The 27116-nt window shown below is 57.4% G+C and overlaps 1 protein-coding gene across 4 annotated transcripts in view; it reads left to right on the top strand.

Annotated features, from left to right (window-relative positions):
- Positions 1-27116, top strand: part of RBFOX3 (RNA binding fox-1 homolog 3) — a 458111-nt gene that overhangs the window by 329319 nt on the left and 101676 nt on the right. For all 4 annotated transcript variants that reach the window (XM_042967870.1, XM_042967867.1, XM_042967869.1 and 1 more), the window contains one exon: positions 6938-6977. The gene's annotated coding sequence lies outside the window, so the exon portion shown is untranslated. The remainder of the gene's footprint in view (positions 1-6937; positions 6978-27116) is intronic.

Here is a 27116-nt window from a genome sequence, read left to right as displayed (position 1 = left end):
CACTTCCCAGATCCCTGCTGAGTTCAGCCAAGCACAGAAGCTTCTTCCCCCACGGCCCCTCCCAGCGAGGGCAAGGTGCCCGCAGACCCCAGCCCCCCAGATCTAGCCGGAGTGATGTGATGAAGGTATCCAGGGCCGTGCAGAGCTCCGGGCCACTGGGCTGGGCCTGGCGAGCCCAACACAGCCAGGGGAGGGAGCCCGCTGGCCACAGCAGGTCAGAGGAAGGCAGGGCCTGGGGCACAGGTGGGAGGGTGTACACACGGGCAGAGCTGCTCTGCTCGTGTCCTGGGACCAGGAGACTCGCTACTCCGCCGGGTGGGCTTTACCCGTGTGCACTCGGTGTCAACAGCGGATCAGTATCGCAGGGGCCGGACTGGGACAGGACTTCCGGCCTGAGGGCACACACCTTGTAGCGGGGGCTCTGGCGGGCAGGCCCTGAGCCCCGCCAGGCTTCCTGGGAGAGGGATCCAGGCTGCCACCAGCACAGAGTGACCGTGCCCCTGCCCTGCCCTGCCCTGAGGGGGCCATTCAGGGGCTGGCCCAACCCTGAGAACTGTGTGGGCTGTGGGCTCAAAACCCCGATGGCCAGAACCTGCTAGAACTTCCCAGTCCCTCCCACAGTGGCTTGAGGCCTCTGAGATGTGAGCCAGCGCCCTCCCCTCCCCTCCTCTCTCCTCTCCTCTCCAAAGGTGAATTTCTTTTCGGAAGGAAAAAAAAAAACCCTTTAAATTGAAGTGGCTCTAACATCATGATCTCCATCATCAAAAGTCATGTTTAAGCCACCCACAGTTAATTTTTTATTTATAAAATTGCGCCCTTCACCTCCAATTCCCCTTAGAGAGAGAGAGAGTACAAAACGGGCCATTTAATAAAATCCCGGGTAAGATGACAGGAGTCACGGAGGACAGGCAGGCCTCCCGGAGCCACCCCGAGCCCCCCCCCCTCTCCAGGAGGGCAGGTGCACCCCCTGGGGTGGGCAGGGGGCCCCCCCCGAAGCCCTCCCCGCCACCTGCAGCTGCACCCCTGCAACACATTCAACACCAGTGGCGTCTGTCCTGTGAAAAAACCAGTGCTGTCCCTGCGCGTGGGGAAAACACAGAAGGAGAAAAGCAAAGCAAAAGCGGGCCCGCCGTGCATCCCGGACTGAATGAGTGTGTCCCCCAAGTGCTCCCGCTGACCTCCTGCCCCCCCACCGTGATGGCACCAGGGGGCCTTTGGGAGGCGAACAGGGTCAGATGAGACCCCGAGGCTGGGATTACGGTCCTTGTAAGAAGACACGAGAGCTCGCTGGGTGCCCGCCAGGTGAGGACAGCAGGAAGACAGGAAGCAGGCTCCGGCCGGGACCCGAATGGGCCCGCACCCTGACCCTGCACCTCCCTGCTCAAGCCGCCCAGGCCGGGGCATTTTGTTACGAGTGCCATGTTCTGGCAGAAAGACCCCCTCTCCCTGCTGCAGACATCGGAGCCTCCTCCTGCAAAAATGGGTCTGTTGCCGGGGGCGCCCGGGGGGCTCGGTCACTTAGGCGTCTGGCTCTTGATTTCAGCTCCGGTCATGATCGTGGGGTGGGGGGATCCAGCCCCGTGTCAGGCTCTGCGCTGAATGTGGAGCCTGCTTGGGATTCTGTCTGCCTCCCTCTCTCTCACTCTCTCAAATATATGAAGAAAGGAACATTTTTAAAACTGGGTCTGTCGTCACCGGCAGCGTCCTTGGCCCCGTCAGCATGGGCAAACATTTCCCTCCTGGACCCACCTCAGGGAGAGGCCGCTTCCCCCCCCCCACCCCCACCGGAGCAAAGGCACCTGCGGCTGACTCTTGCCCCTGGAGCTGAGGAGCATAGGTGTTCCAGAATGACGGGCGGTCCGAGCACCCTTCCCCGGAAGCGCAGGAGGCTGGGACGAAGGTGGAGTGGACCGGGATGAACATCTGAGCGCCCCTCTCTCACCCGGCCGTCGGGGAGAACATCGCCCACCTCGTGGCGCTCATTCGGGGCTCGTAACGCGCACTCCGTGTCCGGTGCGTCGTCGACGCTCCATCTGTGAGACCCAAGACGGTGACTAGAAAGGCACCTTTAGCGAAGAGGAGTCCCAGCCGGTCACGAATCCGTGTTCCGCCTTCTCCGCATCCTTCCGTTTCCTGCCCAGCGGGGAGTCCACGGCAAACGAAGGGCCGTCGCGAGCGGGCAGGGTCTGTGCTTCGACCTAAGGGGCGCGTGTCTGGCAAATTGTTTGGCATGAGCCACACCAAAACCTGGTTTTATCAATGGACACGTGTTCTTTTCATGCCAAGGGCAATACCCGTGAGCCGGAGTTTAATTTCTGAAGGACAAAACGTGTTATGTACCAAAGGAAGCAGGGACACAGGGGTCACCTGTGTCATTTGGATGGAGGAGGAGAATTGGGGAGGGAAGCCCACGCGGGGTCGGCGTGGAGGGGACTAGACGGAGGCTGGGGCGAGGCTGTGCTCTGGTTGCTGGTGGATGCAGGGAGATCCAAGCAGGCAGCGAGACGGGGAAGGGTCTCCGTGGGGGGGTGAATCGCGTCCACGACAGGGATCCCCCAGAGCAAAGATCACTCTAGAAGGACCCAGTCCCTTCTTCTCTTTTTAGTGTTTATCTATTTTTGAGAGAGAGAGAGAGAGAGAGAAAGAGCGCAAGCTGGGAGGGGCAGACAGAGAGGGAGACACAGAATCCACGAAGCAGGCTCCAGGCTCTGAGCTGTCAGCACAGAGCCCGACGTGGGGCTTGAACCCACGAACCGCGAGATCATTGTCTGAGCCCAAGTTGGACGCTTAACTGACTAAACCACCCAGGTGCCCCCCAATCCCTTCTTCTAAATGGTAGTGCAGTTCAGGTCCCTGGAGGCAAATGCTTACTGGCTAGTTCATTCGTTCGTTCATTCAATCATTCATTCACTCAGCAGACGTCCACTGCCTCCCTGGGGGGCGGCCCCGAGCCAGGCTCTGCAGGTGGGGTTTGAAGTCAAGTGCGGGAGGCCGTGCCGCACAGTGGGAGTTCCCACGCCTACGGGTGGGGGGCAGTCTATGCCCCCCTCCCCCGCCCGGCAGAGTCACCACCGTCTCATGGCTCCGCAAACACTGTGTGGAGGCCGTCGCAGTAGGGGTGGGCTGGGCGAGGACCCTCCGAGTTCGGTGAATGCGTCTCGCTCTGTTTGGACTCTGCTGAAGGGTCTTTCCACAGATGCACGTGGGGAAGTCAGCACCCCTGGCCTAATGAGCTGTGCTCCTCCAGGAACCTGATCATCCAGGCAAAAATCACCATAATTGATTATCCCGCTGAGCGGCGGAGAGCAGTGTTTGCTAACAGAGAGGCCGAGAATCAGCTCCGTATTTCCTGACCCACGAGCTTGCCCTCGGGCGTCATCAAGCAAGGCTCCGGGGGGGCCTCCCTCCCTCTCCGTCCCTCGCCCCCAGGACGGGTGGTAGGGCGGGGTGGGCGACGTGCTAGAGTAGAGGCGGGTGGGGAGCCCCTGCTCGTCCCAGAAATGCAAGGCAGGCCCCATCCAGGTCAGCCCGTCCTTTAGAATGTGGCCGGACCACAGCAGGAGTGGGTTTAAATGGGGGCCGCTTCCCTTTCACACCGCGAGGCGTGGGAGAGAGCTCATTCCCCCCCAGAGGTTCTCCCCCCGACAGAGGACAAGGAAGGGCCTGGCCTGAAGCTCAGGGAAGACAGGGCTGCCCTCTGTGTGCCACGGACACTGGAGGCATCGGGCTCAGCGGGCCCTCCAACCATCCCTCTGGTTCTGAATTTTTCAAAAACACAGAGGCTCTTTGGAGATGGACGTGGGTCCCAGCCTCTGAGTCTCCCGACGGGGACCCGGCAGGTGTAATGCCGGTGTTCATGCTACATGGTTTTTGCTTTGCCCAAACGAGGACACTCGGGACAGTGAGAGGCATTTCGGGGAACTCGGAGACTGTTCGAGGAGCCTGGAGGTCAAGGCTGGCGGGTAAGGATGGGACTGCCTTGCCCGCCCTGACCTGTGCTGGTGTCGCCTGTTGTAGATCCCGGGGCCCAGCGTCCCCGGCACTTAGAGGAAACCTGCAGGTTGGGCACAGAGCCTGGAGAGCAGAGGATCCAGAGGGAGGCGTGGGAGTTGTCGGGTGGGAGGGACGCAGGGCGGGCAAGGCGCGGTCCTGTACCCCAGACCCTCCGACTGCAGGGCCGGGAGGCAGACTCCTCTCACCCAGCTCCCGTGCCGTGCACTTGGCCCAGACCCGCGCTCTGGGCTGTTTGCTCACCGGGGCTGGATGGATTGGATTAAATGGAACTAAATTGAATCCGGAGGAAAACTCACTTTAAGAAACCAAGGAAAAAGTCAACAATAAGAAAACCCCCAAATCAACTGAAGGCAGCGGTTGATGCGAGTGGATTGATTCAATCCGTCTCATTTTGTAACGACGCCTTCGTCTGGCGGGGCCTTCCGATCACGCCTGCCCCTCCCCAGAGTCCCTCTGTGAGCCGCGTGTGCAAACGTGCCAGAAGTGGCTTTTGCCACCGTGCCGGAGAGGGAACGCGCCAATCAGCAACCAGGCTGCGGCCGGGCCGCCTCAACGCCCGTTTCCCCACCGTGTGAGCCCCACCTTGGCCCACAGCCCTCTCTGCTGAGGCCGGGGGCCCTGGGGGGGGGGGCGGGGGGAGACCGCCCACGAAACGCAGCCGTGGTGACCGTCACCAGCTCCAACAGCATGTCCGGCGGGCTCTGTGCAGCTAAGTGTTCACTGCCCGCCGAGAAGGGCACCTTCCTCTAGCGGGTGAGAGGGAGTGTGGGCAGTGGGACCCTGCCCCCCAGGAAACCAGCCGTCCCGGTGACTGGGGGTGCCGATGCTTTGCCCATTCGCGCATTTCCTCTTGTGAAAAGGGAGGATAGAACAGTGCACGCTCCTTAGGGTTACGAGGGCTGAGCGAGGCTACAGTTGTCTGTATTTGCTCTTCAGGACCATGCTGACGATGGTAAACGACAGTGATTTTTTCCATCTCAAGAAAGAGGCCCCGTCTGGGTGCCTTTGGATTCTAGAAGCTTTTCGCTTGCTTTTTTTTTTTTTCTGGTTTATGATAAGTTTAAAACACACACACACACACACACACACACACACACGGGAGAAGGGAAGGGGGAGGGACTGTTTAAGGAGTATACAGTTTCCTTTCAGGGTGACAGAAAGTTCTAGAACCAGATACTGGTTGCACAACCATGTGACTGTACCTAATGCCACTGGCTTGTACACTGTACAATGGTTAAAATGATAAATTTTACAGTATTTTGCCACAATTTAAAAAGATGTGCACTGGGGCGCCTGGGTGGCTCAGTCAGTTGAGCGTCCGACTTTGACTCAGGTCGTGATCTCACAGTTCGTGAGTTCGAGCCCCATGTGGGGCTCTGTGCTGACAGCTCGGAGCCTGGAGCCTGCTTCCAATTCTGTGTCTCCCTCTCTCTCTGCCCCTCCCCTGCTCGCTCTCTATCTCTCTCAAAAGCAAATAAACATTGGGGCGCCTGGGTGGTTCAGTCAGTTGAGCGTCCGACTTCGGCTCAGATCATGATGTCACGGTCCGTGGGTTCGAGCCCTGCATCAGGCTCTGTGCTGACAGCTCGGAGCCTGGAGCCTGCTTCGGATTCTGTGTCTCCCTCTCTCTCTGCCCCTCCCTGCTCATGCTCGGTCTCTCTCTCTCTCTCTCTCTCTCTCTCTCTCTCCCACTCCCAAAAGTAAATAAACATTAAAAACATAGAAATTAAAAAAGTAACAAGATGTACACAATCCGTACACATATACTTATGAAACACAAGGGCAGCTGGCTTGTCTCCATCTGTGGAATGTGCAGCCCTTGAACTCGGGGTTGTAAGTTCGAGCCCCATGTTGAGTAGAGAGCTTACTTAAGAATGAAAATCTTTTAAAAAAAACTCTGAAACTTTATTGATATAAATAAGGAAAATTTATGTCCAGAAGAAGCACATAGTGGACACACGCACACCCCTCATTTCTATTTTTTTTGCCAATTTTTAAAATATTTATTCATTTTTGAGAGAGAGAGAGAGAGAGAGAGAGAGAGAGAGAGCGCGCGCGCGCGCACAAGCAGGGGAGGGGCAGAGAGAGAGGGAGACACAGCATCCAAAGCAGCACACCCCTCGTTTCTAATCTCTGAAGGCAGGATTAGGGGTTCAGACACACTTGTGTGGTCCCCAGGCCCCCAAGCTCAGCTTTGTGACTTTAGGCAAGTGCCTTGGTCTCTCTGGCCCCAGGCCTCGGACCGTAAAATGAGTAAATACATGGCCCCTGCTAGTCTGGCTGGGCCACCTCTGCTGATGGAAGCTCCTGGAAACGGCACACAATTCCACACAACGTGTAGTCACTGCTGAAATCGTGTGTTTGTGGGATTTAGAATATGCTCCTACCTCCATTCCTACTTTGACTGATATGAAAATAGATATACCCGCCATGAGTGACCTCGGAGGTGGGAAGAGATCCATGCAGAGTGACCGGGGGCGGGAGAGGGAGGTCCCGGTTTGGGATTAAATACCTCCATCAGTCGGCAAAGTCTCTGTGTGCAGGTAACCTCAGAACCAGGTGCTGGGGGAGGGGGGGAAGAAGAGGAAAGGGAAACTCAGAGTTCGGGGCGAGCGGAAGAGAGAGAGAAAACGCACGAGAGTGTCCCCAGAGTTACGCAGAAGACGGGTTAGGAAAATGTGGACCCCAGGCCCACGGCGTTGTGTTTTCCGTTGTCTTCGTTAAACCAGACGTGGGCTCCCGGCCACGCTGCAGGCGCACGCGGCACAGGGGCTTCTCCTGGGGCAGGTCTCCTTGGCTCCCGGGGAGGCAGTGCTCCCTCCTCCAGACTTGACTAGTCAGTGAGCAAATAGCAGCCAGCAACCAGATGCGCGGTGGCGACATTGATTGTAATTCTCTCTCCTCTCTCTTTTTCTTTTCTTAGAGAGCCCACAGTGCCTCGGGAAAAATTGGCTGAATAAAAGGTATAAAGACTTTCTTTTTTTTTTTTTTTTTTTTTTCTGAATAGTTTTTGACAGATGTGAGCATGTTGAATGTCTTGGGTGCTGCTGCTGAAGAATGCCAGGGGTTTCCGGGGCTCCCTGCTCACTGGAGGGAGGGGGCTGAGGGGGGGGCAGAGAATGGAGAGTTTGGCTTGCTTCGCACTCGATGGCGTGTCCTCTCTTGTCCCCCAAAGCGCCAGCCCGAGTTGTGCTGGGAAGGCAGGTGTGGGGACCAGAGGAGCCAGAAGGGAAATGAGGGGACAGGAGTGTGTTTATGGGTGACATTGCTTAGCAACTGCCACCAGCCAGAGAAACAGTCCCTCCTCCCCCCTCTTTTGCTCTGCCCCCACCCCCGACCCCAGGTACTTGGGGCACAGATGCGCGTTCCCCTGGCCTTTGGAGCCTGGGGTGCTGCATGTCCCCACGTGGCCCAGTCTCCTCGGGGAGGGGGCCGCAGAATCGGCTCAGGTCCCAACAGTGACCCTCGTGGGGGGGGACCGGACCCTCCTGACCCCAATCCTCAGTCCATGACCCCAGCCCTCGGTCTGCACACTCCTTGCAGCCAAACCTCCATCACCCGCCTGCAGCCGATCTCCTTCGAAGATTCGCTTGCAGAATTTGACTTTGCAGAAAATTCTGTCGTAGCTGTGATGTATTATCTGTTGTGAACAGATTAGAGAGTGCAGGTGCGCCATGTGTTTGTAACCCTGGGCTCCCCGCTGGCTTCCTCGGGGTTGGGGGCAGTGCTCCTGGGTCTCAGGCCTTGGGCCCAAGATAGCCCAGCGTTTTCCGCAGATCCAAAAGGCAAAACAAAGCTGTTGGGTGGCAGGGTCTGATGTCCGCCTGAGCCAAACACCGGAAACTCCTTTTGGTGATCTCTTTTGTATTGTTTTTACCCCCAAGTACACGCTGGCCTCAAAAGTGGGCACTGTCCAAATGGCCAGGGGGCTGTGTCCTAGAAGCCGGTCACCGCAGGGCCACCCGGGTTCGTGGAAAGGGCAGTCCTGGCCCCGCTCACTGGTGGGACGGGGACAGTGAGGCAGAGCTCAAGGCTCCTGTTCCCGTGCATGACAGGGTCCCCTGGGAGGGGCCGGGGGCTGTCCGTCAGCGTCCGATGCAGTTCGATTGGGGGGAGACGAAGAAAGTGTGCCGGCGTGGGCCTCGTGCTCTCATCGGCGAGGTCTCCCCCTCGCAAGGCAGAGCCTCCTGGACGTGCCATTTTGTAAACCGAGTCTTACTTTACAGGGAAACAACCAAAGGAGTCCTCAGGTGAATCTGTGTGTAGGTCAAGGAATCCCCCTCCTAAGGGGTGACGCGGCGATTTGTCTGCCTCGTAAGCTCAGGTTTTCGCACGTTTGTTTTTTGAACAGCTTTGCCCAGGTCTGCGCGCACAATCGACTATGCGTGTTAGAGTGTGCAATTTGATTAAGTTCTGACACCTGTTTGTACCCCTGACGTCACCATTACAATCAAGATACTGGACGTATCCATCAGTCTCCTTCGAAGGATGTATCTTTTGTCTCTTCCTCCCTGCTCTCCAGTCCCCTTTCCCGGCAAACACTGATCTGCGTGAGTCCCGTCGCTCTAGAACGGTGTGTATTCCCTACGTTCTAGACAGATAAAATCGTACCGTATGCGCTCCTTCTTGTTGTCAGAATAAGTATTCTGAGACTCCCCCAGGTCATGGTGTGTGCGAATAGCTGATGCCTTTTTGTTGCCGAGCGGTGTTCCACGCTGCGAGTTCACTACGGCGTGTTTTCTCCGTTCACCCCTGGAAAGACACCAAGCTTTTTGGTTATTACACATTATTCCCGTACAGGTGTTTGTGAGACACATGCCTTCTTTTCTCTCGGGTAGAACACCCACAAGCGAAATGACTAGAGTTCATGGTGAGCCTGTGTTTCACTTTTTAAGGAAACGTCAAAGTGTTTTTCCCAAGTGGTTGTACCATTTCGCCTGCCCGCCGGCCACGTGCGGGAATTACACCCATCTCTCCAACACTTGTCGATTACTCTACATCCTCTCCAACACTTGGTGCCGTTGGCTGTGGTAATTTTCGCCATTATGATGGGCATCGGGGTGGTGTCTCATCGTGGTTTCGTTTGCATTTCCCTGCTGATGAGTGATGCTGGACATCTTTCCATGTGGTTGGTTGACGTCCATCATCCTCAGTGAAGTGTCTTTTCCAACTTTTGCCTGTTTTTTTAAATTGGGTATTTGTCTCCGTACTGTTGCATTTGGGGGGGTTCTTTATATATACTGAATACAAGTCCCTTACAGATGCATGCTGTGCAGGCATTTCCTCCTAACTGATCTGTCTTTCTCCTCGCGTAACAGTGTCTTTGGAAGAGCTGGCGTTTTAAATTTTGATAAATTCCAGTCTATCCATTTGTTCTTACGATCATACTTACGATGTTGTATCTGAGAAAGCTTAGCCTGACCCTAGGTCACAAAGATTTTCTTCTCCTGTACTTTCTTTAGACATTTTGTAGGTGTTAGATTTTATGTTTAGGTTTCTGGTTTATCTTGAGTTCCTTCCTGCATGTGGTACAAGGTATGGGTTGAGGTTCATTTTTCTGAACTGAAGCTGTGCATTGATTTCAATATTACTTATTAAAAGACTATCCTTTCTCCTTTGAATTGCCTTTGCAACCTTGTCAAAAATCTGTTGTCATATGGACCTGATCCCTTTGATCTATATGTAGTCTGTCTTGGTGCCATTGCACACTGTCATGACTATCATAACTTTATAATAAATCTTGAAATCAGGTGTTGTTAACCCTCCAACTTTGTTCTTGTTTTTCAAAGTTGTATTGGCTACTCTAGGCCCCTTAAATTTCCATATGGATGCAATTGAATCTATAGATCACTTGGCTGGCCGGGGAGGGGGGCGGGATCATTAACATCTTAACCATATGGAGTCTTCTGCCTTATCAACAAGTTATGCCCCCCCATTGATTTAAGACTTCTTTAACTTCTCTCAACAGTAGTTTGTACTTTTCAGCCGGCGGGTCTTGCACAACTTTTGTCGAACTTACCCTAAGTATTTCATATTTTTTATGGCTACTTTAAATGGTATTTTTCCTTCAATTTCTGACTGTTGCTAGTGTATGGTCATTTTTTAAAACTGTGTGTATGTTGATCTTGAGTTCACACCTTTATCGAACTTACCTGCCAGTTCTGGTAGCTTTTTTGTGGATTTCATCATATTTTCTGCAGACGATCACGTTGATACAGATGATCCATTGATAAAGACAAGTTTACTTTTCCCTCTCCAATCCTGATGTCTTTACTCGTTGCCGTTGCTTTTTGATCCACCAGCTAGAACCTCTAGCACACCGTTGAACAGAAGTGTCATGAGAGTAAACACCCTTGTTTTGTTCCCGATAGTAAAGGGAAAGTAATTCTTCTACTAATTGTCATGTTAGCTGTAGGTTTTTCATAGGTTCCCTTTCATTCCTCGTCTGTCGCCAGCGTGCTGAGAGTTTTTATCGGTTTTTATTAAGAAAGGATGTTGAGTTTTCTTAAACTCTTTTCTTGTGTCTGTTGAAATGATAGGTGCTTTTTCAGTTTGTGAATCAGATGAATTGGATTTCCAAACTCGAAACGAGTCTATCACTCACTATTTTTTAAGTTCATTTATTTGTTTTGAGAGGGGGAGAGAGAGTGAGGAAGGGGCAGAGAGAGAGAGAGAGAGAGAGAGAGAGAGAATCCCAAGCAGTCCCCTCCCCATTAGCATGGAGCCCGATGCGGGGCTTGAACTCATGAACTGTGAGATCGTGACCTGAGCTGAAGTAGGAAATTTAACTGACCGAGCCACCCAGGCACCCCTGTTTTCCTATTTTTCTTTATTTCCTTTTTCCTTTTTTGTTTGCTGTCTTTTGAACAGAGTTTTTAAAATGATTGTGTTCCATTTTATTTCCATTACTGACCTATTAGTTATCGCTCTTTGTTTTGTTATATTGATGGTTGCTTTAGAGTTTATGAGTTTTGTAAGCTGGTTCCCACCTACCTTCAAATGATTGTTAACCCACTTGACATACAGTACAAGCATACTTCCATTTCTCCATCCTGGCCTTATATACATATGTTATAAGCCTTACAACATAATGCTATTTGTATTTCTTTGTTTAGACAGTAAGTAGTATTTTGAAGAGATTTAAGTGATAAGAAAAAAGCTCTCCTGTGTTTATCCATATAGCTACCATTTCTGGTGGTCTCCATTCCTTTGTGTGGATCCATATTTCCATCTAGTGTCATTTCCCTTCTCTCCGAAGGACTCCCTTCAGTATTTCTTAACATACAGCACCAACCTGCCGGTGGTAAATTCTTTCAGTGTTTGTGTATCTGAAAAAGTCTTTATTTCAACTTCATTTTGGAAGACATTTTTGCAGGGTGCAGAGGTCTGGGTTGACAGGTGCTTTTTCTTTCAGTGCTGCAAAGGTTCAGGGCCTTCACAGCTCCCGTGGTCTCAAAGCCTGCTGTCATTTTCGTCTTTGTTCCTCTGTACAGAATGTGTCCTGTTTCCCTGGCGCCTTCTAACATTTTCTCCTGCAGTGTTTAATCTGCCATTAATTTCATCCGGTGTATTTTTTTTTTTCACATCAGATGTTGTAGTTCATATTCCACAGGTTGAATTTGCACATTTTCCAATATCTTACATGTCTCTACTTACTTTCTGGAACACGTGGAATATAGTTACAATTGTTTTAACGCCCTTGTCTGCTAATTCCAACATATGTGTCAGTTCCAGGTCAGTTTCGAATGATTGATTTTTTTTCTCCTCATTTCCCGTGTGCCTGGTAATCTTTGACTGGATGCTGGACATTGTAAATTCTACCTTGCGGGGTGCTGGCTACTTCTATTCCTATAAATATCCTCGGATTTTATTCTGGGATGCAGTTAAATTACTCAGAAGCAGTTTGATCCCTTCCTCTCAGATCTTACTGCTAAGGTTTGCTGGATGGGCCCGAGGCATGGTTAGTCCCCATCAAGTGATCCCACTGCCAAGGCAAGGTCGTCTGAGCGTTCTACCCGTTGTTCCATGAACCGTGAAGGGCTCCAGTGAGGCTGGTGGGGACACACACGTTTCCTGGCCCCGTGTGCATGCTGAGCACGGTTTCCCCTAACCGTTCATGTGGTTCTTTCCTCAGCCTCAGGGCTTTTCCTCAAATGCACGGGATGATCAGTACTTGGCTGGACACTCACGGGGACCCTCTCTGGTTCTCCAGGGTCTCCCTCTGTCCAGTTCCCCGCTCTCCAGCCCTCTGTTTTGCAACTCCAGCCATGTTGGTGTCCCTGGACTCTCAGCCCTGACTCCTCAGCTCAGGGAGCCCACCGGGCTCCGCTTGTGGTCCCTGAGTCTTAGCCTAGAAGTTCTGCACACAGTGAGCCATGGGGGGCTCCCCTCACTGTTTCCCGCCTCTCAGGGATCACTGTCCTTGCTGATGAACAGGACAGTGTGTGGTCCTGTGTCTTGAAAACCGTTCTGAGTTGCTTGCCACTGTGCCAGGTGGGAGAGTAATTCAGTCCCCGTTCCTCCATCTTGACTGGAAGTGGAAACTTTCTCCTGCCTGAACTCAGATCCTGTCACACGTGGTCTGGAGACGCCCATGCGCACACACACGCAGGCAGCCCCAGGGACACACAGGTCCGTTGCCGGCCCTCATCCCCATTTCCCTCCTCAGCCAGCCCTGGTTGGAGGCTCGTGGGAACACGTGGTCCGAGCATACAGACCAGCGCTGTTGTTCCGTTTGTCTTGAGATTGGCCTCCTTCTCCTCAGTGCAGAGGAATCTGCAGCAGTAGGAGCATAGCTCTTGAAAGATGGTTGCAGAGTGCTCTTCGTGGAGCCTCTTTTCCAGAACGCTTTGATGGTAAAGAATAAGGGAGGGGGAACAATGCCTCCAAGGCTCTCAAAACCTCGGTGGTAGGGGAGGTCAGAAACCCGGAGAGAAGGGAACCAGTGCCTCCCAGCAGCCCCGCCGCCTCTCCAAGGAAGCGTGTCACAGAGCACTGGGGACAGAGTCCTCTTTGCCCTAACAAGAGAAGCCAAGCAGGGAGGAGGACCCATCCGAGGCCCAGGCTATTCATTCTTCTGAATCCCAGTCCCCTCACCCACCCTCTGCCAACCTGGGTGTGGACAGAGCCACGTTCTTTATCTGTGCACGGCACTTTCCGGCCTTTAAGGGCCTCAGACTGCTGTCAGCACATCCGACACGTGTTATCCCGTTTGACCCTCCCAGCAGGGTCCATCTTATGGATGGGGAAACTGAGGCCGAGGACGGGCAAATGATCTGCCCAGGCTCAGGCTGCAATGGCTGAGGCAAGACCACAGCCCCGACTATCCAGGCTTCGTTTCATGCTGAGAATTTTCCTTGAGCAAAGTTGAGGTTCCCAGTAAGAGTGTGGGTTTCTTAAACTGAGTGTCTGAGCTCCCGTCATAGGTGCCTCCACTTGTCATGCCAAAGGAGCCAACTGACCAGCATGCGACACAGACTCCACCCCCCCACCCCCCATCTGCGGCCCATGAGGGCTCTCCTCTCCTTCGAGAAAGCATTCTCATTGTCAGGGTGGTTGGCTCTCTAGTTTCATGGGACTACAAAGCTCCTCACTCATTATAGAGCTTTTTTGGGAGTATCAGATGCTCGGAGCTCTCTGATGTGCACGCACATGTGTGTTTGGACTAGTGCATCAGTTAGGCTGTACGATGGAAAGAAAAGGGTAGGGGGAGATGCCCAAAAATGTTGACCACAAAGCGTTCACCCAAACCCATGGCCGTTTCTGACTCCGCTAAGGCCAAAGCTGCATTGCATGAGCAACAGGAGAACCGCGTGCCAGAAAATTCCCAAGTCCTGTGTCACAGGGACTGAAAAGGGTCCCCGATGCCTCCCTTGACTTTCAGGATGTATCCAGCTAGGTGGTTTTGTGCTACCCGCAAAAGAGGCAGGACACTAAATATTTGAGAGGGGATCGGGTAGGGTGACAGAAAGAAGAGCCTGTGTACTCGCGCGTGTTTGTGCCGAAGTGTGAAAACCCCGAGTCTGTGTTTTCCCCAGGGTATTAATTACAGTTGGAAAGGAGGCTTGTCCGGGCGTGTTCCGCTTGGGCAGAGTAATTTATCATCCGGTTTCAGGGAGCGGGAGGCAGGTCACGGTGCAGAGAGCAAGACACACATCTCTCTCTCTCTCTGACTTCACAGCCGCCCCACCTGCTCCAGGGTGGACGGCTGTGCCCAAGGCACATGCCCGGGGACGCACAGAGGGCTCTCCAGGGGAGAGAGGGGAGGCCTCGGCATGATCCTCCTAAGACAGAAGCCGTGATGGGAGAGGCCCGTGCAAGTCCAGCCACTTGGACGTGTGCCTTTGATGGAGGGAAGGCCGGCCTGGCTGCCCACACCGATGCCTTTTGATCCTGTCGCCCCTCACGGCGACTGACAGGAGGACAGGTGGTCTCCGTGGGGGTGGTCTGAAAAGAAGGCGGATTTTATTCCTACTGATGGCTAAAATCAGCGTCTGTGTCTGTTCGCCCCTCAGCAGAGGAGAGGTCGCTAACGATGCGATGGTTGTGATTTGGGACCTCCCTGGCCTCGGCGACGTGGCTGGAGGGGAGAAATCCGCACAGAGGACCTGGCCACTCCTCCCTCTGCCTCTGGGTCCTCCCGCCCTCCCCTGGGCACCGGGACCACCCCCTGCATCCCTCCAGCTGCTCAGGATCTTGCTGGCACTTTGCTTCTGTCCTCTGACCCACCCCACGGCCCACGGGGGCTCCTGCCTCCCGCTGCTGCAGGTGGACAGCAGACCCTGCAGTCCGCATGGACCTCACATTTGCTTTAAGCAGTTTAGGAATGGCTTTTCTGAAAAGTTACGAATTTACGTAATAGTAAGTACTCATTTGTGATTAGGTCACCTCTCCACGTCACCCTCCCCCTCGCACCCCAGCCGGCAGATGACGGGCAGGGCCCCACTCCCACACCTGATCTTCCCGTGAAGGGACAGGCCCAGTGCAGCACCAGTGACCCGGTCAGCGCAGGTGCCGTGAGCACCTACTACGCGCCAGGCACCGTGCTAGGTGCCGGGGATACGCTGAACCGATCAGACCGATACTCCGTCAAATGGTCGCTTCCTCCGGGGGGGCCTCCTTGGTTTCTGACATCGCCGGGGCCGCCTCCGGCAGGTCTGTGGGAACAAAGGGAAAACCACGGAAAAGCGGAGGCCCACGTCGCGTCTGTGGATGTTCCCTTGCTCTGCTGTTCGGCCTGCAGCCTCCGTCTCTCAGGACTTCGTTATTCCTCTGCCGGCACTCGGCGCACAGGGCTGGCGGTCTGTGCCAGAACCGAGAAATCTCCACGGCTCCTTTGTCAGGTGTCCAGCCTGCCAGCTCGCTGGCACTTGCAGACGAGCTGGAGGGAGAGGGAGCAGGGGGGGCGGACGGAGGAGCGAGGGCGGGAGCAGAGCGAGGCCGCGAGGTCACCGCCCAGGATGCCCAGTAGGGTCCGCCAGGCCGGCCGGGTCCCAGGGCCCCCTGAACACCCTGGCGGAGTCTGAGTTTTCCTTCTCCGGTGTCACGGCGAATGTGTTCACTCTCCTCCCCCTCCCCAGTGTCACACCTGCTTTCCCCTCGTTCACAGGCCTGCAAATCCCCGTAATTGGGTCTAGAATGGCGGCCGTGTGTCAAACACCCCTAGGTACCAGGCCCTTTCCCCTGGTGATTCTTCAGCCCCATCACCATCCAGAAAGGTGAATGCGGTTGTCCTCACTTTGCCAGAAAGGAAACTGAGGCCCAGAGAGGTTTAGTAACCTGCTCAAAGCCACACAGTGAGTCAGCAGAGCTGGAACGGGAGCCCAGGTCCCAGTGACGCCAGACCCGGGGCCCTCCCGCCCCAGCAGCCTGTCAGGTTGTGCCTGGTGTCGTCAGAGACACAGCACATGTTCTCTCAGTCAAGGTTGGGAGGAGAAGAGAGGGCTGCCCGTCAGGCCAAGAAGTCATCCCTGCTCCTCAGAGGGCACTGGCTCTAAAGAAATCTTCAGGATGGCTGGAGGATCTCGAATATTCCTCCTTAGACACCAGGTCCTCCCCGTCTTTTTAAAGAATGTACTACTAGGGGTGGTGGGGGTGCTTTTAAAATCTAAGTTGGACTGTGCCCCTCCCCCAGCGCTCACATCCTCCAACGGCTCCCAGTTCTCTTGGAGAAAGGCCAAGTCTTCACAATACCCTCCCGTGTAAGACCTCATGTGATCTGGCCCCATCACTCCTCTGACCACCTCTCCTACTGCTCCCCCTCGTTCTCATGACTCCAGCTCCCGGGCCACCTTGCCCGTTCTCTGAAGAGCCAGGCACATCCTATGACAGAGCCTTAGCCTGTACTCCCTCTCCTAGGAGAGCCTCGGGGCTCTTTTCCTCGACTCCTCCAAACTGCACTAAGGATCACTTCCCCACTTAGGTCCAGCCTGACCATCCCCTCTTCTAATCAAGGACAGGATAACAGTATGGTTGGTTGGGTGCTCTCAGGATTGTCTGAATGACTACCTCCGAAGAATGCTGGCTCCTGAGATGTCCCTAGAGGTGGGCCACCGGGCTGTGTTCTCAACCCCACCCTAGTGATGATTTTTATCAGTGATTCACATAAGCATGTGATCGGCATGATGACCAGGTTCTAGTTAATCTGAAGCTGAGAGGAATAAGTAACAGTTTGCCTGGTCTACTGGCTGGGAGCAGAGAGGAAATTTAACTACGTTTAATCATCAATGTAAAGGGCGGCTGAGTGGCTCAGTCAGTTACACGTCCAACTTTAGCTCAGGTCATGAGCTTGCGGTTCACGAGTTCGAGCCCCGCATCGGGCTCTGTGCTGACAGCTCAGAGCCTGGAGCCTGCTTCGGATTCTGTGTCTCCCTCTGTCTTTCTGTCTGTCTGTCTGTCTCTCTCTCTCTCTCTGCCCCTCCCCTGCTTGCTCTCTCCCTTTCTCTCTCTCTCTCTCTCTCTCTCTGTCTCTGTCTCTCTCTCTCTCTCTCTCTCTGCCCTTCCCCTGCTTGCGCACTGTCCTCTCGAAGATAAATAAACATTAAAAAAAAAAATGTTTTTAAAGAATTAGCGTAAAATCTTGCTCTTGGGTCCAAAACTACTAAACAGATGAGTATAAGAGGAAGGAGGCTTAGGGGTTTTAACTGATGGTGAGTTCGGTATAATTAAGAGGACTGTCCAGTCCGCTCGGACTACCGCAGACCGGGTGGCCTGAAACACGGCTCCAGAGGCTGGAGTCCGAGACCCCAGGACTGGTGCAGTCAGGTCCCGTGAAGGCATCTGCCAAACTGCAGACCATCGTACCCTCACGTGGCGGGCAGCTGAGGCAGGAAGCAAGCTCTCTCGTGACTCATCCAACTGTAATCACCCCCCAAACACCCCCCCAAACACCACCGCGCAGAGAGGTGACGTTCAACATACGACTTTAGATAACTTTGCAGGGGGGGCGCATTCAGGACAGTGACCAATAACTTAGCATCCAAACTGAGGGCATGATTAACATGGTGTGAACCAGGAGTGTCCCGGGCTCACGGGAGGGTGTGGTCACCCTAAGCATCAACGGCTGCCCTCAGAAGCCCGTTTTGTTGGGATTGCATGAGAAGAGGCACGTTCCCGGAGGACCGAGTTGGTCGGCTGGAGGCTCCGTGGAATGTCGGGTTCCCCTTGGAGGTGGCTGCCGTGAGCCACGGGGGACCGTTCAAGGGACATCCCGTAGGGGTGAGAGCTGTTTGCTCAGAGGAGGAGAGTTGGGGCGGCCAGCTGGTGTGCCTCAGATATCTGAGGGCCGTCCTGCAGAAGACAAGGAGGGCCTCAGACCCACTAAGGTCCATGAGACCAGTCCTGGGGGGCAGATCTCGGGGGGCTGCATGAAGGACAGCTTTCCAGGGAAGACAGCCGGGCAGTGATGGGTGGCCCACCTCCGTTCCCTCCTCATCCTCAGGGGCCTGCAGAGGCGTTTCTGTGTCGGGAGGGGACAGCCCGGTGACTTCTCGGGCCTTCACCAGAGGCGGTGCTCAGTGGCCAGCACGTGTCACTGTGTGGGAAGCCCCCCTTTCAGGGAGGACGCAGAGAGAGGGCCGGCAGGCGGGAGGGAGGCTGAGGTCAAGCCTGCCCTCCCTGATTCCTTCTGCTGTCCCCCCTCCGCCCCCCCCCCCCCGCCGCCTGCTCAGCTCCTCTCGCCCCCGCCCTCCCAATGCTGAGGTGGGTTTTCCCTTCCCTGCTGAATTATTGAAAGTGTCGTTGGCTTTATTGCCGTGCTGGAGGGGCACTGCCGCAGAGCCTCAGAGCTTGGAATGTGCCCACGGTCCGGAGATTCGCGGCGGCCCTTAGCATCCCCTGCCTGGGCCCCCGGGTGGGGGGAGCTGCTCCCAGCCCCTCCCCTCGCCCTTCCCCCATCATTGACTCCCAGTGGCTGGCCTTCCGACAGGAGGATGCTGTGTCCATGCCGCCCGCCTGGAGGGCCGTGGATTGAGTTTGTGGCAGATGTGACCGCCCAGCCCAGGTGCGGAGCCACGTCTCCGTGCGGGGCCCAGAGACGTCCCCCAGCAGCTGACCAGCTGAGCGCCTCCAGGGCATGTGTGGAAGTGGCCTGCGGGGGGCGGGGGCGGGGGCGGCACTCTGATGTACGTTTATGGGGAAGGGTTGGCGTGGAGGCGTGGCTGTGCGTGCACAGTATACACACGCGTGTGTGCGGAGAGGGACCCGTGCGCTGGGGGGGAGGGGGGGGTGTGCACGCGCACCTGTGCCCGCAGCTCCTTGTGTGCACATGGCTCCCCCGTTTCCGCGTGTGCACACGGGTGTGGGCTTTTACGGCAGGCATCCTGGAGGTTAACTCAGCAACAGGCCCTGTTTGTGAGATGTCGCCGTCTGAGCCACTTTCCAGAAAGGGCGATGGTGTGGCCGCCCCAGGGTTCGGAGGATGCCAGGAGACACGTGGCTTGTTCGGGGAAGCCGCTGTCAGCACGGTCAGGCTCCCCGGGCTGGACCAGCATGCGAGAAAGGGCGAGCGGTCAAAGCGCTTACAGGGACCGACTTCCCCACTCGCTCCCCAGAGGTGTGGTGTGCAAAGTCCAGCACTGGAGCCGCAAACTCTCCCTCGGACACTGGCTGGGAGACCCGGACAGGAGAGGTGACCGCTGCTGTCTCTCCACGAGGAGGTCCCCCCCCCACCCCCGCTGAAGGCAGCGCAGCCTTGAAATTCTTCAAGTTCTGTGCCCTCAGCCCCCTTTCAGGGGCACCTGCTGTGTGCCCAGCTCCTCGCCAGCTGGCCTGGCTAGACAGGTGTGGCAGAGCCCCCCTGACCTCCAGGAGCCGCCCGTCTGCGCAGGGCAGAGACAGCAAGTCCAAACTCAATGACGAGGCCACGTGAGCGGGCTGGATGCCATGGAAAGTAAGGACAGGGGCTCGAGACCGTCTGCGGTGGGCAGTGTGGTCTCTGGGAGCTTTCTGAGCCCAAAGCCCAGCTCCACAGGCCTCTCTGGACACACCCAGAGGAAGTGCGACCAGGTGGCAGCCCGGAGCTGTGTCCACAGGGCGTGGCTGTTCATCTGCCTCGGCCAGGACCTGGAGAAGGAGGCCCGGGGACGCGGGGTGGGTGTGGGCATTGCTCACTCACTGTCGCTGGACCTCTGGCCTTTTGAAAAGCAGAGGGGGCCAGACCTTCCTCAAGCCACAGGGAGGCAGGGGGACCCGTCGGCTCCGATGTCTTGCTCCTGGGTCGCTCACCCTCCAGTGGTACAAGCGTGCTTTTTTTGCGTGTCATTTGACTGTTGATCATTTGGTCAATCTCCTCTGATCTTTGAAACAGCCTGGGAGCAGGGATGGTGCTGTCACCCTGGCTTAGCTCAGAGCTGAGCTGGAAGTGGCAGAGCCGGGTTTGCTGGCCCTTGAGCCTCTGGACCCTCTGGCCAGGCCCGCTGCTTGGCTTGGGCCGGCTCCTAAGTGCTGGCGCGCCCCCGGGGGCCTGAGAAGACCGTTAGACCTGCTGCAGATCAGGCAGCGGGTCCCCGGGGAACCTGCTCTCCTCTGACTCCGTTCCCGGCCCCCAGTGTTTGCAGCTTGTGAAGGGTTCTGGAAACAAAGAGTGCAGCGTAAGCACACACACCCCCAGCCCCTTCCCCGTGCCCAGCATCCTGCCAATCCCAGGAGCCTAAAGTCTGATGCCATTCTCTCCAACCTGGCGCCCCCCCTTAGGCTCACCCAGCCGGGGAGCCATAGGCTGGGCCTCGGTCGGTAGCCAGGGTGCTGGGCCAGAGGCTCTGGGCCACCAAACTCCTCCTCTTCCTTCCCCGTCCAGCCCTCCTCCCGCTCAGCCAGGCCTTCTGGGGGTGGGGGTGATGGGCCATGGGTGGGGTGGTCCCCACTGAGGCCAGTCACGAACCTCCCTGTGCCCCCCACCTTCCCAAAGCTGGCCTTCGCGGAGCGGGAGGCGCTGCTTCTGACATGCCCGGGCCAAAAGCCACCCTGCGGGCAGAAGTGCTGAGCCGTCGGGTGGGTCTTGTCCTCTCCTGGCCCGAAGGCACCAGCACACACGTCCCTCTCTCGGCCACCAACCCTCGCCCAGCTGGTATCACTCTCCAGTGCGTCGGAGCCCCGTCCCCGTACGCAGCTTCTAGGCCTCAGTTTCCCTAATTGGAAGAGACCTTAAGAACTGTAGCAAGATTGATTGGCTTCCTTTTTCTATCCTTCAAAGAGGGGGCGGCGGCCTGGGTGGAGAGGCCCAGGTCCCTAGGTGGCCTGTGGCCCACAGACGGCACTGGCCTGAAGTGATGGGACAGCGGAGCAGGGATCCCAGGGGGCTGGATTCCGGGGCCTCTAGGTCAGCAGCATAAGGGTGAACGGGGAAGGCAGCGTGGAAAACAGGCGGGACAGATGTGGGCACCGCACGTGGGGGCGGCCCCACCCCCCAGCACCCCTGCTCCAACACACCACTCCACCGGGCTGGCCTCATCTCTGCACGCCGCCGGGGGTGGGGAGGCCGCCGCGTGTGCAGCGGAAGCCGTTCTCCCCCTCCCCCCTCCCCCCTCCCCGCCCCCTCCCAGACTTGGCCTCCCCTCTCTGTCCCTGCCAGCTCCCATCTTGTCACCCTCTGAAGCCTAGAGGGACCTTCGGACGACGACACTAACAGCTGCGCTTTCCCCTCTCCCGACGGTGGCCCTCCCCTTCCGCCCCCCACTCAACTTGTCCAACCTCAGGAAAGGTCCCCCTTCGGGGATCCAGTTGTTAGGCTGGGGGAGCTTGCGCGCCCCCCCCCCCCACGCCCAGGGAGCCTCCCGGGGCCCCTGCAGGGGCGCTCCACCCGGACGGACGACAGGGCCCGCAAGGAGCTGAACACCCGGAGAAATAAACTAGGGGAGGAGGCGGGGGGAGAGGACTGGCGGCCAGCACAGCGACAGGGAGGCAGAGAGGAGAACGGCACTTCTTAACCCCGCGGCAAGTGCCCGCTGGACTGAGTGTGCCGGGAGCGGAGCGGATGCAGCCTCCGCCACCCGGTGGGCCTCCTCCCGCCTCCGCCAGCCTGCCTGCTTTGGAGCCAGGGGTCCGAAATGATGTATTTCTGGGTATGTACCAAGCGTGTCCCGCTGGGTTGTCTTCTCGGCTCCGGCAGACCTGGGGCTGAGATGCTGAGAAGCGCACAGAGCCTCCCCCCCCCCCCCCCCGACCTCCCAGCGCCTGAAGGGGCCCCTCCGCGCCTCTCCCCAGTGCCCAGCCGGGGAGTGCTGGGCTCAGGGGTGACCCCAGCCACCGCCAGGTGCTGCCTGTGGGGTGGAGGGGGCGGGGTGGGGGGAGGGGGGAGGAGCTGGGCGGAGACTCTGAACCCCCTGCATGGGGTGCACTGTCTGTCCCCCTCTCCCCACCTCCCAGCCCGGCCCTGGGGGAAAGCGGGTCCCCAGTGCAAACTTCAGGTGGTTCCCAAGACCACGCACACCCAGCCCCGCATCTTCTGGGCTCCTGCCTCTGTCCCCTTCTCTCTGAGCTATAAAATCAACTGGGGAACTGGATCTTGGAAAGAACGGTGGGGAAATAAACGTGAGCCCTCAGCCAACACCCCAGGGCTCTGAGCCAGGAAACCCAGGAAGCTCCCCCAACCCAGCACACCCACTCCCTCCCCCCTTGGCTGGCCATGCACCTCTTGGCGAAGGAAATGACCGTCCGTGGCAGAGATCAGAGCGGGGGTCTCAGCCAGCCCTAGGAAAGGGTCCGTGGGGAGGCAAGGCAGGAAGGGCCCCCACTGCAGGGCAAGGAGAAACACATCCTTCCAGTTAAGTGGGGCTGAACTGGGAGGAGAGGCCTGGTGTATACACGTGCACGTACATGCATGCGTGCACCAGAATATTTTTCACATGCTCTCTGGCCTCCAGGCTCCCATGGACGTGGTCTGGAAATGTCTGTGAACTGTGTGCTTTCCTCCTGAGGGAGAAATTTTCCCCTGGGCCCAGCCCAGTGGCTCCAGACTGAGCACTTCCCAGGCTGTGAGCTTCCCCGCATCTCGGCCTTTCTTCCAGGCTGCTCAGCCTGTCCAGCAGCTTCCTCCTCCCGGGCTACAGCCCATCCCCAACTCCCCAGGGAAGCTCTCAAGGGTCCAGGGGACCTCACTGGGTGGGACTGAACTGGGAACAGGGGCCGTGGGGCTCACTCTGGGCGGCGGGACCGGAGGTCGGGCAGGGAGTCCGCAAAAGAGGCCAGGCAGCCACAGGGGAGGGAAGCAGTGGCCACTGGGGGTCAGGACAGCTGTGGTCAAGCTCTGCTGAGTCCTACAGACCCCATTCCCGCTCCAGGCAGAATTGGGGCCAGGGTGAGCCCGGAGGCTCCGTGGCTGCATCCTTTGCAAAGGCTGTTGGTTCTGCTGAAAGTGCCCTGACTTTCCCACCCACGAGTCCCCAGGCTTTTGTCTGTTCTGCAAACCCCCCCTCCTTCTTCAAGGCCGGCCTCAGGGAGCGCCACCCAAGGGACACTGTCCCTGAACCTGCAGGCAGAACAGATTTGTCTCTGCATCTTGGCCCTCAGCAGCACCAGCCTGGCATATGTGAGCTGGCCCCCGGTCCCTCCTGTGGGCAGGGAGTCCCTTCAGAGCCTGGCAAGGGTGGGTGATGCTCCCGGGTGGCGGGGTGGCGGGCAGAGCGGGCACTCTGCCGGCTCCTCGGGGGTCCTGCCTCCCAGGACGCCCTCCCTCTGCCCACACAGTCTGTTTTTTGCCCACACTCTCTGGCAGGCCCTGGGGACGTGCGAGAGTGTTCCCTTCCTGAATCTTTGAGGCTATTTTAGGACAGGGGTGGAGCCTGACCGGGAGAGCCCCCCCCCCCCCCCATCTCATCTTCCCAGGCCAGACTCCACATCCAGGCAGGGGTCTGACGCCGTAGAGAGAATGGGTTGCGACAGGCAGGACCCTTCTCTGAATCTCCTGTTGTGGATCCGCCTCCCTGAGCCATGCCACCCGCCCCAGTTTGCGATACGGCACCCAAACCCCCAAGTCCTGAGTCCGCACCCCCAGCCCCAGCCCCCACACATTCCCTGCCATTCACATGCTCTGCACACTCGATGCATCGAAGATGCTCATTTCTGCTTTTCCTTCCTCGTCCTACGGATCACAGGAGGGTCCCCACCCACCGAAGGCTCCGTGACTAACTCTTAGCGACCCACACTCCCTGCACAGGCCAGCCCTGTGGGCTCTGCCATTTCACTCGGCCCCCTTCCCCACTGCCCCGGGCCCAGCCCCCGCCCGTGTCATGCCCTCGTGCCCCAGAAGGTCAGGTCTAACTTTCTTAGCCTGGAGCACAAAGTTCTTTCCCATCTGGACTGCCTGGTCCCACCCTCAGCTCCCACAGCTCCTTCACCTTGCCAGGACCCCTGTGGTCCAGCCAGGCGGAGCTGCTCCCCTCCCCAGCCACGTTCCTCCTCAAGCACCCGCCGCATCCTGCCCCCCATCAGCTGGTTTCTCCCTTCCCTTCAGGGTCAGCCTGCTTGGAGGGAGACATGAGGGGCTGAAGCATGTCAGCATGCCAGGGAGCTCAGATGTCACCACCTCTAGGAAGCCTTCCATGACCACCCCCACCGCGAGGTGGTGTTCCTTCCTCTGCACCCCCATGCACTGATCTAAGGGTGTCGTCATTACCCATATACTCTGCCATCTCCCCTCCCCCAGCTGCCCCTCCAGGACCCTGACTGGGTCTTGCTCAGCCCTTTCTAGTGCACACAGCGTGACTGCCACTTGTCCAGAGCTCTGGAAGCTTTGAATGAAGGGGCTAGAAGGCCCCTTCCAAGGGGCAGGGTGGGGCCTGGCCACAGAGGGTCCTCTGAAGACCCGTCCAACCTTCTGTCCCCAGCTGGCCTTGACCTGAGGGTCACCAGCTGACCCCGTGGCTTCCCATGCTCTGCACACAGTGTTTCAAGAGGACATTGGAAGGATTGTTGCGCCCAGTTTGAAGTTGACAAAGTTGCAGCCCACAGTTCGTCGGGAAGGGAGCTAATGATGAGCCGGGGCCGGGGGCCTGGCTGCGGTAAAGCAGGGGTTGGGAGCAGAAGGGACCCGCCATTCCTGGCCCTTCCAGCCTGGCCATGGGGGGCTCCCCCCGTGTAGTTTACCACCGCTCTGTGAGAGAGGCCCGCTGCCTGCTTTGGGGGCATCTCTCTGCCTTTGGGCATCTGAGTGGGGACTCCAGCTGGAGTCGGGCTGCCACCGAGGGGGCAGACAGAGGGGGCTGGAGTGGAGGCACCACTGGCCTGACCTGGGATCCGGTGTTGCTGCTAAGCAGCTGTGTGACTTCAGGGACTCACCAAACCTCTCTGAGCTCCAGGTGGCCCGTCCGGGGAATAGGTCCCGATGCCACTGTGCAGGTCGGATAAGAATCAGAGACAGGCCACGTGTTTTGTGCGCGTCACAGAGGGAGAAGGCATGGGGCGGCCCCAGGACAGCGAGACATTCTGTTGTTCTCACCCACCTGGGCTCTGCTCCAGGCCACGTCTCTTCCTTACCCCAAAGCTCCCTCTGGCCTCACTGCTGTGGGACGAAGTCCACACCGGCTGTTGGGCCTGTGCTGCTGGTGGCCTGGGTCCCCCACACCCTTCAGGACATGTAAGGAGGAAGCTCAGGCTGACCAGCGTGCCCAGTGTCCCTTAGCTGCCCGTGGCAGAGCCAGGAACTGGCTTCAACCAGTTCAGCTCAGAACTGGCAGCAACCAGTTGTCCCAGTCTGTCCCCAGAAGCCTTCCTGCACTCGCCTGCCTGCCTCGGGGCATGTGCTCCTGTGGCATCTCCCCTCCTACCCCTTCCCAGTCCACGTCTGCTGTCCCACCCTGTGCACCCAGTGGGACCCACGCTGTCCACCCTAAGCCCTGACCTTCGATCCTCTCTTATGCTTGGCACCCCCAGACTGGGAGCTCTGTGTGGGCAGATGATGTGTCTGCACTGCTGTTCTCGCTGAGCCCTGGCAAAGGACGAGCTCGGCAAACACTTGTGAACGGATGCTGAATGGGTAGAGGACAGATGAATGGATGGATGGATGATGAGTAGATAAAAAGAGGACGGACGGATGGACGGACAGATGGGGAAAAGAAGTAAGGGGGGGAGGGAGGAAGGGGGAAGTTGGTGGTGACCTGTCTCTGAGGAGCAGGGTGCCTTCCGCAGCTGAGGTGGAGCGGGGGTACTTTCCAGAGCCTCCTGCGTAGGTCACAGGCCTGAGGCCAGAGGTGCAGAGCGACTGGGTGGTTGACGGGGCTGCGGCCCAAGCTTGCGGCGAGCCAGCCGCCAGCCTCTCCTCCCACCGTTGCCGGGCCCGGCTCCAAGGGGCCCAGAAGCAGCTGCGTGCAAGGTTAGGGTCCAGGAACTTCAGCGGCTGGGAGCTGCCAGACCTCAGGCAAGCAGGCTCCTCGGACAGACAGACGGAGGGGCAGACAGATGGCCTAGGGAGGCGCTGGCCCAGGGTGTGTGAGCACCCGGGTGGGGGCGTGGCATTGGCCGCTGTCCTGGAGGAGGAGGAGCAGGGACCTGGGGAAGAGGGATGTCCCAGCCTCGGGTTGGGTAGCAGGAGAGGCTGGGGGTGGGGAGGCCGGTGGGTGGCTTCATGATTGACTGGCAACAGGCAGAGACGCCAAAGCGAAAGTCTCCAAATTAGCAGTAATTGCAGGAGAAATAAAGAGCAAACAGGGCGAGCTGAATGAGGTTTTCTATAAATATTATGTTTTTTAAAGTTTGCCCTGGAGTAATAGAAGCTGTTTAAGCGCTAATATCCTGTCTGTGCATTTAAAAAGCCTTATAATGAGGATTTAGTGTCTTCCTTTCCTGAGGCCTGGGATCTGGGGGCCCCTGGGTCTCTGGCCTCCTCTCTTCTGGGTGGCTCGGGATGAGCACCCCCGGGAGTCTGAGAACCTGAGCCGACCTGGCTTCAGCACCTCCCGGGCAGAAGCAGGTGCCGTCCCTGCTCTACCCACCCCCGCCCCCAGGGTGTTCGTGGGCCTCTGGGTCCCTTCCCCTCCCCGTCCCTCCTTCTGACCAGCGAGGCCACAGCAACACTCTCTGGGTCCGAACCCCTTTTGTCAAGACTGAGCCACCTTTCGTTCATTTCGTCAAGGCCGGCAGCCCCAGGGTCGCCCGGACCTGCAGGGTCTTGTCTAATTGATGAGGGGATATGGGCACTCCTGGATGAGCCACCGACAAGGACCATGTCTGGCTTTACTGAAACCATTAAGCAAAGTGTTCGTTCACGCCAGCAACAACCGTGCGGGCGTGTTCCAGTGGTGAGCGAGAATACGGTAGGAGACGGGCCCCCTGCATCGCCCGAGAGGCGGCTCGGCAGGGCCCAGGCCCGGTCAGGAGAGCTCTGGTGAGGAGCCCCCGAGGGAGCTCCGTCTTAGGCCATCAGAGAGGAGACGCAGTCCCTCGATTTCAGTTCTCTGCCGGCCTCTGGTGTGCGGGGACGGAGTGGGGCTCGCAGGCCGACTCTGGCGTTGTGCCTAGAGGACACGCGTCCGTCCGTCTAGCGGCCCCTGGCACCACTTACAGGAGCAGAAATGGGTCAGGTTGCCGTGGCATTCGTGGACTGTGCCTTGCGAGGCAGGCAGCGCCCACGTGGAAGATGCCCCCTCGTCCACGGTTCCCGATCCCAGGCA

This window comes from Panthera tigris, chromosome E1, assembly GCF_018350195.1.
Source record: "Panthera tigris isolate Pti1 chromosome E1, P.tigris_Pti1_mat1.1, whole genome shotgun sequence".
NCBI classification, from domain to species: domain Eukaryota; kingdom Metazoa; phylum Chordata; class Mammalia; order Carnivora; family Felidae; genus Panthera; species Panthera tigris.
This window is presented reverse-complemented; position numbering and strand designations above follow the sequence as displayed.